The sequence below is a fragment of the Mauremys mutica genome, chromosome 5 (genome assembly GCF_020497125.1).
Source record: "Mauremys mutica isolate MM-2020 ecotype Southern chromosome 5, ASM2049712v1, whole genome shotgun sequence".
Lineage (NCBI taxonomy): Eukaryota > Metazoa > Chordata > Testudines > Geoemydidae > Mauremys > Mauremys mutica.
This window is the reverse complement of record NC_059076.1, coordinates 57,932,691-57,948,603: the sequence shown is the minus strand read 5'-3', so window position 1 is coordinate 57,948,603 and position 15,913 is coordinate 57,932,691. Positions and strand designations below refer to the sequence as shown.

General features: G+C 40.5%; 1 protein-coding gene across 1 annotated transcript in view; it reads left to right on the top strand.

Moving 5' to 3' along the window:
- Window positions 1–15,913, top strand: part of FREM3 (FRAS1 related extracellular matrix 3) — a 102,897-nt gene that overhangs the window by 11,305 nt on the left and 75,679 nt on the right.

Genomic DNA, 15,913 nt, shown 5'->3' with positions numbered 1-15,913 from the left:
TTAACTCTATGGACCGTGTGAATGCTGTTTTTCATCATAGATGATATACTACCAAAGAGAATGTATTACTATTGTTTTTTGTTTTACAATAACACCTAGCAGTGTCAATCAAGATGGGGAGGGACCTTATTGTGCTATGTGCTGTACAAACATTGAACAAATAAGCCCCAATGAGATTTTGCATCCTGGCATGATGACCATAGTGGGAGCTGGCAATTGGAAGCTCTTCTAGAACCTAAGAAATGAGGGGGAAAATCCTATAAAATAGTATTAAAATGTGCTTAAATACATTCTTCTGTTTATAGGTGTTCCAAGGGCTAATCTGGACGTTGTAATTCTTGATTTCATTTTGCTGATCACCTGCAAGTAAGGGCTCCCGTAGCCTGATAAAATAGCAGAAGTGCCCATCAGCCAGATTCTGCTCTCTGTTACACCATTGTAAATTTGGAGAATCTCCACTGATTGAGTGGAAGGTCTTTGGATTAATCTAATTTCAATGGAAGCAGGTCTGGGTCCTAAAATGCAGGTACAGGAGGCTGACAGCTGTGGGTGGGTGGTAGGAGGCCACATGTTTGTTCCAAAGTGTCCTATAATGAATGTGAGCGCAGATTGGCTGTTAGATTAACACCTACTTCTAGTTTGAGTATCATCTCGATTCAGATGCTGGATGAGTGAATCTGACAAGATTCTTACTTTCCAGGATATCCTGACACCATTGTACAAAGATTAATGATCACTTTTGGATTTCTTTTGGTTTCAAAACAAAATGACTGAATCTGATAGGAACTTGCCTCCTTGTATATACTGGAATAGCATTGGGCAAGCATTATCTTGTTCCATTACATAGCTGAATAATGCAAGCATCTTTCTATCAGAGAATAATGCAGGAAAAATATTGCAGAACAGGAACAATCCAACAATGGGGTGGGTGGCGCAGAAGCTTCGATTCTTTCCTGTTGGTCTCCAGACACTGTGGAAACTTGCTAGGAGATCAGGGCATTGTGGCTTGTGGGATTGAGGTGGGATGGAGGAGCTCTTTGTGGTAAGCTCTCGTTGGGCCTCGGAGGATTTCCAGTCAGAAATCAACCCAGAAGGTCTACACAGAACACAGACATTTCTAGCAGTCAGTCAGAGTAGTGCAATATAAGTAATTAAAAATACCCATACCCTTATTATGCAAATCTCTGTGCTCTGGCTAATGATTGTCCACAGCCTATCAGAGTGCAGGCAAATGCATACTTGAGAAATAAGTGACCGTTGTGAAAATATCTGCACCCTGAGTGAATGAGACAATTCAGTTCAGTACATTTCCTGTTAATGATGTAACTAGTAGTCCCTAGTTATACCTATTATATTTCCTCGCCCTATTTCGGTACAAATCTTTAGTCAAACCACAATCACATTTCATTTTTTATGCTAATTATCTTCAAATTTCTCTTCTGTTATTGTTTCTTGATTTATGAACCATTACATCATTTTATGGAAGTCAGAATAATTTAAAATGTTGGACCAATTTCAACCCTGGTATAACTCAACTGATTTCAGTGGAATTATATCTGGAAAGCATTTATCTTATGTTTACAAACAAAGATAGAATAGTAGGCATCTTGGAAGTGTACATCCTTCCTAGTCTGAATTAAACCAATTTCCTTTCCAGTTTAAGTTGAGTGAGTAAATTATTTCATTCGGCTTTAGTCACATTGATTTTCAAGGGACTAGAAGGCCTCTGCATCATAATCAATAAATGCACTAAGACATACTTCATAGATGGCACTTTGTATCCTTGGCAACATTACAGCTGGAAGGATCTTCTCTTTTAGGAGCCAATAGAGTAGTCAATAGACAAAGCTATGAGAGACTGCAAATGGCCTTTGGTCTGTACTCCCTTTGATGAAAGAAAAAAGTTGAACATAGACCAGCTGGGAAGAAACTGGCAAAAAAGAAAATAGATTTCTCGAGCCAATTATGTTCTAGCCCATTTTGTAATGCCATGTAACTGATGCTGTTAAACAACACATAGGGCTATTCATTTATGACAGGTTGGAGATGCATTTCTTGTTTCCTTTTGCTAACATTGCACTTAGTATGCAGGAGAAGGTGCTCTGAACTGCTACCTACTTTTCTTCCAGATGTCTTATTTTGCTGTCAGTTGATGAATATGTGAGTCCTTCACTGGTCATGGCATGACTAACTTGACTAACTGCAAAACAATTAGAAAAACTGGGGGAGGGGGAACCACACACAGTGAACAGATGGTGACTTTCATTACTTATAGACCAGGGGCCACAAGGAGGTCTGTATAACTGGGAGCCTGTTTTTAGATATTTCATCAGCAATACTTTTAGTCTCTGCTAAACTGAGCAGTCCTATCAGATAAATGACTAGGCCATAAATGTACTACAGGATATTACTTTATATAAATAAAATGGAATAAGAAAGCTGGTGTCTGATTAACGCAGTTGTACTGTGGGAGTAAATTAAAATGTAGCTGTGAGTATTTATAAATGAAAGTGGCTAGACGTTATCTATTGTCTGGGTTTTTTGTATGCTAACATCACTGCCATAACTTCAGGTAAAACTATGTGACCATTGTCAATTAAGTGGGTATCATATCAATGAGTAGCAGCTGTCCAATGCAGAAAATAAGCAAACTGAAAATTAGAGGGAAAATAATTTTCTGTCCAGTCACTTTGGCTTGCAATAATGTTAGGAGTTACTTGTACACCTCTACTCAGATATAATGCTGTCCTCGGGAGCCTAAAAATCTTACCGTGATATAGGTGAAACCACATTATATCGAACTTGCTTTGAGCCGCCGGAGTGCGCAGCCCCGCCCCCCCCCAGAGTGCTGCTTTACCGCGTTATATTCGAATTCGTGTTATATCGGGTCACGTTATATCAGGGTAGAGGTGCACCAATAAGAAGTAAAAATAATCGAGACAGAAATGTGATCTTTTAAGTTGATGGTGTCCCTTTTAAATCACATAATTTAATTTATGGGGGAAAGAAAGCATTCTTTAATACATTGATTACAAATGTGAGTTGTTTTGATCTGCAACATAAGTATGATCTGCCAATTAGGGGAGTTACTGGGTAAGTTTATTCATGGTGTGCATGCATGAGAGAGTGTGACTGACTCGGGACCAAATTTTCAAAAGGGTGGGGTCTCCCTTTTACCTGCACAAACTGTACCCACTACTGAATTGTCAGTGCAAATCTGAGCACTAGCTCCAATAATCAACTGATTACATCCCAGATTGTGCCGTTAGATGCCCAAGTATTCAGATTTGTGACCATAGTTCATTTTACAGGCACACGTGTTGGCAAAAATTGAACCTACAAAAGGAGGTATGGTTCAGGTATTTTTAAAATGTACTTTTAAATCTAAGTGAGGCAGTGTCATAATATTATGTTTGTTCAAAGAAACAGTATGTAATGATTTGCAATATACTCAGAGCCTATTATTGTTGACTTTACTCTATGCTGACATTTAAATATTGAAGAAGTCAGTATTTTTCCTGATGATTTTCATGCAAACAGCAGTAGACTGAGTAGTGGGCACCAAACAAGACCTCTCCACGTTCTTTTATGTTCAGCAATGCTATGTATAAATAACTCTCTACCACCTGGAGGCTTCACCTTTTCCATTTATAGTTGTTAGTACCCTTAACCTTTTGACATCCACTATCATTGCTGCCCTGGAGATCTCTTTTCAATTATTGTAGCAAAAAGAGTAAGGAGAGTTAACTGATGCTGATATCCTGCAAGACTAGTTCAGACATCATCTAAGAATTGCATAGAAAGCTGTTTTTAAGCTTACAATTCCGTTTTCCTTATTATCAGCTCAATGCCCAAATAAACCTACAGGTAAGGGACACTTACCACATTAGTAATATAAAGTATGTGGGGTGTTTTTGTTCTGTGGGTCCTGCTGGGGATAGCTCCCAGCATGCCTGGGATGAAATACTGGCCCCCTTGATGTTTATGGAAGTTTTATCATTGACATTAATGGGGCCAGGATTTCAACTATGGATTCCCACCCACCATAGATTGGTGGTGGTGGTGCAAGTACGCTACATGTGGGGTTAAAGAAAATCCTGATATTCTCCAAAAGTGTGATGCTTTCTACATTTTTGTTGTTTTATATCAATCACAAAATTTGAAGAAGGAGATTCAACTACAGAGTTCAAATTCAGGTCTGAACTTGCTCAGAGTTCAAGATGTGTGTTCTGCATAGGCCCATTGCAGTAAGAAGTCTAAACTACAAAGTTCAGATTCAGATCAGATCCAGATTCAGACTGCTTCAAGGTTGGAATAAGAGATGGAGCTGAACCAGACGCCTGGATCAGACCCCATCTCTAATATGAATGTTAAATGCTATAGAACAATTTGATTCTCCCTTTCCCCCCCCCCCTGCTTCCCCTGTATGAGTACTTATTGCTCCCCTCTGTCACCTCTCATCTGGGAATAATGTGCCATCAACCTGGCATAGTTTACATTGTAATTTCTTCCTATCCTTAGGTTTTTCCATGAAGTGGACTTGTTTATCCCTTAGTGATTGAAATTAAATGTTCTCTAAATTATCTGTCAGTTTCACTAACCTTTAATGATGGCTTTCCATTTTCTACTTGTTGTTGTAATACAGTTAGATTAATACATGTATTGTAAAATAGCTAGTGAATTTACTGCCCCTGAAGGGTTCTGAATGGGCAGCCTTGGAAACTGAAATTTACTATTTGAGCAACAGGAAAAGCCACCATGGCAGCTTTCCTACACTTTCCTGCTAATGTGCCTTAACCCTGGGGGCCATCAAGCACCATTCTGGGCTGAGAGCATAGTTCAGTCTACAGGTTTATTCAGTCCTTGGTCTCTTTGCTTCCAAGGAATGCAACCGTTGTGATGTTGGTGTTTGTAATGTGCTGCTTAGGAGTTGCACTGATTTAACACAATGCTCATAGACTAACAAACAGCAGTAAGACACTGACTACAGTATTGTCTGGATTACTGATTTGGGGCCAGATTTGAAGTGACAAGAGCTACACCTGGTTACAGATCCCCTGCCTCCATCCAGGTGCTCAGATTAATTTGATCTTGTTGAGCATGTGGAGAGTCCTCTGGTGATTTCCAGGGCTCTGTCTCTCCATGGTTTTTCCATAATGCCATCTTCCTTTCCCTTATTTAAATGTTTTGTGGGATTGTCTTTCTCCATTTCCATCCAGTTATGCCATTTGTCATCATCCATCCATCTATCTTATGGCTGTGAGATTTCCATCCTGTAGTATTAGAGACTGTAACTTGGTGTCTGGTATCCATGGAAACCTAGGAGAGGGGGAGTTGTACAGTGTCAGGGGAAGCATGCCTACATAGCCCACCGTGATCTTACCTCCTCCAGGCACCCCTGGGGTTAGATAGTGCCCTGTGGGCCTACAGAAAGCACTCTCTATCCTTAGCAGAGCATAGACTGTGCAACTGTGACACATCCTTTCCCCTCCCTTGCAAACTTCACAGAGGCCAGTCAAAATCTGGCCCTAATAAGAAGAATATAGGCTAAATTTTGCCCTCTGTTTAAACATATCCAGTAAAATCAATGGGGAAATGTGAGCGTAACCGTGATCATAGTGCGGCTCAATGTATTTTGGTTTTTGTTTTTCCCCTGTTGTTTTTTATAAAAATCTCCATTAAAAATTATTATTTTTAAGCTTTCAGCTACTGTAAATGTAACTAGCTCACAAGACTGTTCATCTTTTAGAAGTACAGCAAGTAGTGCTTTTGCTTTTTGTCAGTAGGAGATAAACTGTGAATCAAAGGGGGAGATCTAATTCGTGCTATGTATGCCCTGCATTACTCTGATTTGCCTTTAATCCTGTTGTCAGTCAGGATCAGGGGCGGCTCTAGGCATTTTGCCGCCCCAAGCACGGCAGCCTGCCTGCTGCCTTTGCGGCGACCGGCAGAGCACCCCCCATGGCTTGCCGCCCCAAGCACACGCTTGGCGTGCCAGGGCCTGGAGCCGCTCCTGATCAGGATTTACTATCCTGTCCTGAGTAAAGAAAGAGTGTTTTAAAATGTACACTTATCTTACTAGGATAACAGTGTTGAAAAAACTGAGAGGTGAAACATAATATGACCGTATTGCTTTTCCTTATTACAGAACCCATATCTTCCCCCAAGCTAGCATTATGATACCAAGATTAGTTGTACTTTTTTATGTATGTGCTTATCTATAGGACTTGTACCAGTGTGCATAGATAAGGCCTGATTACACTGGTTTTACATTGATGTAACTGATGTATTCAGTACAGCTATTTCTAGTGTACACTACTATACGTGTGATGGAAGAACTAGAGCCACAGAGTTGGTGTGAATTATCTATGTATACATTAGTATCAGTAGTCAAAATGGGGAAAAAATATAAGGGAAATCAGTGTGAAATGGAGTCCCCTCCTCTGTTGGTGCTGAGAGCCTGTCCTGAGTAGAATCAGCATGGTTCTCCCAAGTATGGGAGTTTGGGGAATCTGAAGTGAGGGTATGCACCACACACAATACGCAAAATTTGATTTAGGTTCAGGAGAGAGGCTGGGGAAGGGACTCATCAGCCATCTTCTCTCCAATCCCATCTTTTTCAGGCATAAGAGGGGCAAAAGCTATTCAAGCTCCAAAGGAGGGGGATGGGCAGGTAATAGCTGAAGAGTGGCTTTGCTGTAGTTATGTAGTCTAGTTGGGAAGATTCCTGCTCCAAACCTTCCAAGGAAGTTCCCAGCATGCAGCAGGCTGCTCAGGCTATGCACAGGAGACAGAATTTGTGTCAGGTTGACGCATCCACAAGGAACATTAGCACAAGTATACAGTAAGATCGAACAGTGTGGGTCAGATCTAATCACATCTTTCAAATAACTGCTCTCTTTTCTTCTTTTTCATCCTCCTTTCTTTCCTATTTATTTAACTTTCCATTTCATTCTTCCAGTCTTTCCACCATTTTTTTTTTTGGTTCAGGAGTTAGGTTGGCACAGGGACTTTTTGTTCTGTTTGTACAATGCCTAACACAATAGGGTCTGGTGCATGATTGGGGCTCCTAGATGCTACAGCAGTACAAGCAACAATAATAATCAGATGCTTTCTTGAAGTAGTAGGACACAGCTCCCCCACAGTTTAAATAGTGTTGGAGTTCGTGTCCCAACACTTTGGGAATCATGATTCTTGTTCATGCACATAATACACATATAAAGATGTACATCAGAATTATCACTTCTTTATTTAAAATAAGTTTTAGCTGTAGTAAATGGAAACATTTCCTCCCCAAATGTTAACATTTTAAACATCTAAACAAGTTGCCTGTGTAGTAATTACTTTCTCTTCACTTTTTGATACATGTATGTTTAAGGAAACCTACGTCTATATGTGTTCTTTTTTTTCTGCTAACTGGTCCAAGTCTTGCCTATGATGTATGGTGATTTTTTCCCCATAATAATGTTTTCTTGTATATGAGAAACTCAGCTGATAAATCTTTTGACAGTCCAAATGAGTAGAGTTCAATTCTTGGCCAAATTCCATATCTGTGGTAAAGTTTTTGCATGACATGTAGTTAATGACAGGTTATATCTAATATGTTGTAAGCCTAAATTAGGGCTTAAAGAAAGCATTGTTCTATTGACTGTATAAATTGTCTCAAACATTTCCTTCCAGAACATTGCATTACCACATCACATGTATAAGAGTTGCTCAGAATTGCCAATTCTGTTGTAATTTTTTTTGTACTTGTATCCCTTCTCACCCAAGAATCTCAAAATACTTCGAAGACATTAATTGTGATCTAGGTATTATATTTATTTTAGGGATAGGTGAACTGCAGTACAGAGACACAAAGGCAGAGCCAGGAATAGGATTTCTAATTCTTGGACCATCTTCTCTGTGCTTTAAATAAGAAACCAAATTCCTTCCCAAGCAAGTTAAATAAAATAGTTTTTTAAGCTTATATTACTGTTTTTTAATAAAAATTAGAAAGGTTAGTCAACAAAGACACATGATTTCTTGAACAATAAAGCTTAACAAGAAATTTGCACACGTCCCCTCTTCTCAGATTCCCTTCTGTGTTCCCCCATTGCCAGTCCCCACTTTCTTGCACCTTCCTGCCCACCACTCACCATCTCAGGTTTGTCTTTCTGGTCTCCTTCCCCTCTCCAGTCTCCATCTTCTCATCCTGTCTCCTGCCTGCTTTTCCTCTCCTATCTCAACTCCTCTTCCTCCTGCATCCCCCTCTTGGGTTTCCTCTCTTGTACTCTGATCTCTCCTACAGTCTTCTGGAGAATAGTAGAACACTTCTCAGGCAGGACACTTACTAGGATAATAAAATGGACTTGTTTAGCCTGATCCCTTCCTACTTCCTATGGCTTCAATTCTTAAAGATTAAGATTTCTAAATAATTCTTGCCTCGATAGAACACACTCCTGTGCCCCATTTCCAAATGTATAATGAGTTGCATCTCTGCATGAAGTTTGGAATCCACAGCTAGGCACCCAGATTCATAGGCCCATACAGTGAGCTGCCACTCTGTGTGATGGTGCAGCACTGAGCAAGATGCTCTCCCCACTTTGTGAGATTTTTCAAGATATTGGTCCCTGGGGGTCTCAGGCTTCTTGTTCCTGCTCCCTGCCCAGGAGCTGGACTCTGAAAAGGGGGCAGGGAGGAGTTTGGGCTCATGGCACTGTGCTGGTTTGTAGAGGGTCAGTGCATGTGGAGAAGCAATCTGTTGCTCCATAGTAATGGAGGGACAAGTGGCTCCAGTGCTCCTTCAGGAGTGGGGTGGCTTCATCCCACTCCCATCTGTGGGTTGTGGCATTTAAGCCACAATCCAGCCGATGGGCAGGTACCTTTCAAAAAAGTGGCTTGATTCTCAGAGGTGCTTCTTACCTACCACTCTTACTGACGCTGGAGGAAGAAAGAGGTGTTCAGCACCTTTGAAAATCAGGCCACATATTTAGATGATTGACTTTAGCATGAGACTAGAATGAGGCCCATGGTGTCAATTTCAAACAGTTGGTCAAATTTTGGGCTCCATTATACTAATAACTCCAGAGTAATTCTACTGATGTCAGTGGAGTAACTTTTGAATTGCACCAATATAAATGAGATCAGAATCAGGCCCTGTCCTCTCCATACACATGCATGTTCAACCTGGAGAATCCTATTTGGTCAAACTTAGCAAAAACATATCCACTCTCACTCTGAGTCCAAGTTTGGAAGGAACGTTATTGCTATAGTTATGACTTTTTAGATAAAATGATTTTATCTGGAAATTGCTTTCTAGCCTTAGCTATAGTGTTGCTAGACTCAGACTAGGACTGATTTTTAGATATAAATTGCCAGATGCTTCTGTCAGTCTCACTCAGAAATTCCATTTACTTCATTTGGAGATCTGCACAAAGACCTATTTATTTTATGTTTTAGATTCATTTAGGTGTGTGATCCCTATATAGAGAGCCAATAAAGAACTTTAAAGATCCTAAAAGATTATAATTGCTGTATAAATGTAGAGCACTATTGGTGTTGTTACTGATTCATCATATCTTGAGCACATGAGAATAATTAAAAACAGTGTGTGCTTTTGGAAGGGATTGGTGCAATCTAAGCATGAGCTTTTTCACAATATTTTCTTGGTAGTGCAGTAATTATTGCAGGGCCATTTATGTACCAGGATTCAAAACAAAACAAAAAAAATACCCCTGACTGCGTTTGCATTGAGCATAGTGAATGGTGTTAAAACCTTTGATTTGTTAGCTAGCTGAGATCTGCCACATAGCTTCTTTCTCATAGTACCTAAGATAATCATTGGGGGTAAACAGGGCAAGTACGCTTTTGCCTTCCTAGGTCTTCATCTGAATCCACTCTATTGTCCTTTCTCAAAGACACATACTGAGAACTGCTTCTGAGTGCTACTTCATTTGTCAAAACCATTTTCATGCTTGTTTAAAGTTAAATAAGCATCATATTTAAAAGTTTATGGTGGAGTATGCAACTATAAAGAGAGATGCCAATAAAAAAGGAAACCTTAATTGTTTTTAAAGTATGCATTAAGAGAACACCATGGAAACTAAACAACAAACAGATGGGAAATTGGCAAGGTTTAATATAAGTCCCACACGGAAGGGCTTCTTTACACATGGCTGAGTACTTATTGTTAAAAAATGCAAAATATTGAACATACTCATCCATTTTAGCTTTTTTGAATTAAACATATCAAAGAATTACTTGATAGCAATTTATTTAAGTGAACTACAGCTGAAGAGAGAATCTATTCTTCAAACAAAATTTAAATACCTCTAGATTTTTAACACTTCTGTAGTGATTATACTTGAATCTACCTCTCACTCTCCATCGAGCCGCTCCCTGTGTCTTTTGATGTCCAACCTCTTCCTTCACTGAAGTACTCAATGCTTTTTTTGCCTCAGTCTTCACAGACAAGGTCAGCTCCCAGACTGCTGCGCTGCGCAACACAGTATGGGGAGGAGGTGAGCAGCCCTCAGTATTTAGAAAAGCTGGACATGCACAAGTCCATGGGTCCTGATCTAATGCATCCAAGGGTGCTGAGGGAGTTGGCTGATGTGATTACAGAGCCATTGGCCATTATCTTTGAAAATTTGTGCTGATCGGGGGAGGTCCCGGACAATTGGAAAAAGGCAAATATGGTGCCCATATTTTAAAAAGGGAAGAAAGAGAACCTGGGGAACTACAGACTGGTCAGCCTCACCTCAGTCCCTGGCAAAATCATGGAGCAGGTCCTCAAGGAATCCATTTTGAAGCACTTGGAGGAGAGGAAAGTGCTCAGGAACAGTCAACATGGATTCACCAAGGGAAGTCATGCCTGACCAACCTGATTGCCTTCTATGATGAGATAACTGGCTCTATGGATATGGGGAAAGCGGTGGATGTGATATATCTTGACTTTAGCAAAGCTTTTGATACGGTCTCCCACAGTATTCTTGCCAGCAAATTAAAGAAGTATGGATTGGATTAATGGACTATAAGGTAGATAGAAAGCAGGCTAGATTGTTGGGTTCAACGGGTAGTGATGAACGGCTTGATGTCTAGTTGGCAGCCAGTATCAAGCAGAGTACCCCAGGGGTCGGTCCTGGGGCTGGTTTTCTTCAACATTTTTATTAATTATCTGGATGATGTGATGAATTGCACCCTCAGCAAGTTCGCAGATTACACTAAACTGGGGGGAGAGGTAGATATGCTGGAGGGTAGAAAGAGGGTCCAGAGTGACCTAGACAAATTGGAGGATTGGGCCAAAAGAAATCTGATGAGGTTCAACACTTAGGAAGGAAGAATCCCATGCACAGCTACAGGCTGGGGACTGACTGGCTAAGCAGCAGTTCTGCAGAAAAGGACCTGGAGATTAAAGTGGATGAGAAGCTGGATATGAGTCAGCAGTGTGCCCTCATTGCCAAGAAGGCCAACGGCATATTGGGCTGCATTAGTAGGAGCATTGCCAGCAGATCAAGGGAAGTGATTATTACCCTCTATTTGGCACAGGTGAGGCCACGTCTGAAGTATTGTGTCCAGGTTTGGTCACCCCGCTACAGAAAGGATGTGGAGAAATTGGAGAAAGTCCAGCGGAGGGCAACAAAAATGATCAGGGGGCTGGAGCACAAGACTTACGAGGAGAGGCTGAGGGAACTGGAGTTATTTAGTCTGCAGAAGAGAAGAGTGAGAGGCAGTTTGATAGCGGCCTTCAACTACCGCAAGGGGGCTTCCAAAGAGGATGGAGCTAAGCTGTTCTCTGTGGCAGATGACAGAACAAGAAGCAATGGTCTCTAGTTGCAGTGTGGGAGGGGGGTCTGGGTTGGATATTAGGAAACTCTATTTCACTAAGAGGGTGGTGAAGCACTGAAATGGGTTACCTAGGGAAGTGGTGGAATCTCCATCCTTACAGGTTTCAGAGTAGCAGCCGTATTAGTCTGTATCCGCAAAAAGAACAGGAGTACTTGTGGCACCTTAGAGGACTAACAAATTTATTTGAGCATAAGCTTTTGAGCATACAGCCCACTTCATCGGATGCATAGAATGGAACGTACAGTGACGAGATATATATATATATATACATACAGAGAACATGAAAAGGTGGCAGTTGCCCAACCAACTCTAAGAGGCTAATTAATTAAGATGAACTGTTGTCAGCAAAAAAAAAACTTTTGTAGTGATAATCAAGATAGCCCATTTAAGACAGTTTGACAAGAAGCTGTGAGGATACTTAACATGGGGAAATAGATTCAATGTGTGTAATGGCTCAGCCATTCCCACTCTCTATTTAAGCCTAAATTGATTGTATCTAGTTCGCATATCAATTCAAGTTCAGCAGTTTCTCATTGGAGTCTGTTTTTGAAGCTTTTCTGTTGCAAAATTGCCACCTTTAAATCTGTTACTGAATGACCAGAGAGGTTGAAGTGTTCTCCTACAGGTTTTTTAATGTTATGATTCCTGATGTCAGATTTGTGTCCATTTATTCTTTTGCGTAGAGACTGTCCGGTTTGGCCAATGTACATGGCAGAGGGGAATTGCTGGCACATTGGTAGATGTGCAGGTGAATGAGCCCTGATGGTGTGGCTGATGTGATTAGGTCCTATGATGGTGTCACTTGAATAGATATGTGGACAGAGTCGGCATCAGGCTTTGTTGCACGGATAGGTTACTGGGTTAGTCTTTTTGTTGTGTGGTATGTGGTTGCTGGTGAGTATTTGCTTCAGGTTGGGGGTTCAGCTCCATCCTTAGAGGTTTTTAAGGCCCAGCTTGACAAAGCTCTGGCTGGGATGATTTAGTTGGGGACTGGTCCTGCTTTGAGCAGGGGGTTGACTAGATGACCTCCAGAGGTCTCTTCCACCCCTAATATTCGATGATTCACCTGTACAGGACAAACCTTTAACTTCTCAGAATTTCTTCTTAATCACATCCACACTTTTTATCACCTTTGACAACTCCAGTAACCTCCCCATCATTTATTCTCACAACTTTGACATTCTTACCCCTTTCATTTTATCCTCTTACCCATGCTCCCAAAAAAGTCTTGTTTTTACATCTCTTCAAACATTTTAATCCACTCCTTCTATTCTGCCCTCCTCTGCCTCCCCCGACCCCCAAATCTCCAGTTCATAAAAATATCAGAACTGAGAAGATTTTTCTTGGGTTATGCAAGTTACAGAAATGGAGAATGGCTGAAAGCTTTTTATATAGATTCAGATGCAGATTTTCCCAAAGTTCTGCAGTGTTTTTGTCTGAGATTTTGGTTTGGGTGCACCTCCCTTAGAAAAGAAGAACTTGATTGCAGAGCTAGCCCGCTGACATGAGGTTAAAACTGCACATGTGGATACAATCAGAGTAGTAATTGGATGTCACCTTCCATTCATGTCTGTTTTGTAAAAAATAGATATTTTGAAACAATAAGAAAAACAAAGTGCTTAACAATAAAATGTAAAAGTAAATTGGTTACATTTTGATAGCCATTGAAAGCACCAAGAGGAGTTTGTCTCATGAGGCAAAATCCTCCCTCAGTTCTTCAGAGTGGAGCAAGGATGTGCACACTGCCCTCCTCCTTGGGATGGTGCCGCATTCTTCCCTCCACAAAAGGCAAAATGGTTCCCTTTGCAGTGATCTCATCTTCTATTCTCCCAGCCCCATTCTGTTTTGAGATAGACTGCACCCTAGAGGATGCACAGAAGGAAGGAGACCTACAGGGTCTTCATTCCCTTCCCCTTGTATGGCTGTCCAGTGTGGGGGAAAGTTGAAGGGCCCTTCTCCTTGTGCTGGGGTCAGGAACAATGCTCTTTTAAAGCATATTTAAATATGGTATGTTCGACATTTCAGGTACCTCTGTAAATCAACTTGTATTAGTGGTGGGTCCTACCTGCAAAGTTCAGATCTAGGTCTGACCTTCCCCAGGTTCAGTGATATTCAAATCTGATGCTTTCATTTCTATTCTTGCTAGCTAGTATATGTGTCATCAGGCTATTCAAGATTTGCTACAACAGGTTGGTGACAATCATGTCAGCTTGTCTATGAAAGAAATACGCCTGTAACTAAGCAATTACTTTTATTGACAACGTGAAGATTTATCAGATTTCTGAGAGAAAGCAAGTGATAAAAGAGTGAGTTATTCTTATTGTTCCCAGATAGCAAAGTTCTTCTTCGCTTCCCAGAAGTGCTGTCCGTGATTCATCCTGAGCTTTGCCTGCACCACTCTGAGGAGTATTCCCTTGCGACTGTTTATAACATCAGCTGGATTGCTACATTTTGACATGTTGATGTAATTTTGGGAGTTACAAATGCAATAACTTTCCAACCCGGCAGCCATCCTCGTGGAGCCTGGCAGCTTCGAGCCATGAATCAGTCAGCTTGCCTCTGGTTACAACTCTTTAAAGGTCAAACTATACAATAAATCTCCTGCTCTGAGTCTTGATTTACAGTGTCTCTGAGAGCTCCATATAGATTCAGCACCTGAAATGCCAGACGTATTAAAATATGTCACAAAAGAGCATTGACTCGGAGGAATAACTTAATTTAGGACTAAAGCTACTGTTCACATTACAAATAGTCAACTTTATCTCATGGTAGCACACACACAAAGTCGGCCTTGGAAAACATGGTTTTTTCCCCTACTTTATAATAATAGTTAGGGACTTCTGAGTTGTGGTTGCCATGTGATAATTAAATACAGGTAATATATCTTGTCTTACTACTTAATGAATATTGTGGAATTGAATGTTTTTAGCGCTGTAGTAGATATGTTGTAAATAGAATAACTAGGCTTCATTTTAAATGGGATGGTGTTTGCTGTAATGTTACATACTTGCTTTTATTTCCTTCTTTTCTGCTGGAGGTGAAGATGGGAATGTTCAGATATTTAAGGACAGGTTCTTCCTTTTCTAATGCAGGAATCACGCACACAACTGCATGATCAGTATCTGACAAAGGACCAAACACATAAAGAATACATTTCTAAGTATGTTAGGTCTGTACTTTTCAGGAATCTCCACTCTGTTTGATGTTTAACTCTCTCTTACTCCATCGCTTCTGATTGTGTCACAGGCAAAGTTAATTTTCAAAGTGTGGGACTGTTCAGAATCTTGATACAAAGTTGTGCAGATTTTATCCCCTTAGAAAGGCATGACTCACTGCTCAATTGGATTTTCCTAGTAGTATTCACATTACATATTAGCGGTGCTACTAGCTTTAGACATCTTGTAGAGCCTAGTTGTGATCTTACTTGCACTGATAAATGTCTGGAAATATACTTCGTACACTTCTATAGAGTAAAACTAGTGTGAGATCAAAATTTGACCCCAAATATTTAATGCTATGCCTGGCATTAGTTGCTGGAAACACTGTTAGCATCTGGTGTCCATCACTGATAGGGCTTCTAGCATTAGACACCAACAGCCAGTTCATCTCTTCTGTAACTCCATTGATTTTCCTTTGGCTATAGATTGCACTAGTTTGTACAGCCAGAGTTTCAGGCTGAGCTTTGGGTTTGTTCAAGGCAAAAATTGATCTAAATCATGGAGTTTCACATGGCTTTTTTGTATCAAAACTGCAAGTTTATCATGTTTTAGCCATGGAATCAGCCCAAGTTCACTTTAAAGGTTTAAGGACCTTTCCAGTAATCTAGGCTGAGGTTTGGATTTGTAATAAAACCTAAATAAAGGTGGGGAGTTTTGTAGGGTTTTTGATTTCATAGATCGTTCCAGTAGATAGTCTGTGTTTGTCATAGTTATGATTATAGGAATGAATGGTTAATAAATCTTTATTTGAGATACCAAGTAAGTGTTGTGCTCTGTCATTCAGAGTGGATAATGGTTACTTCTCATCATTATTGTTTTGTTACATGGAGCAGACACTCATAACAATAACAACCAGAGCACAATTT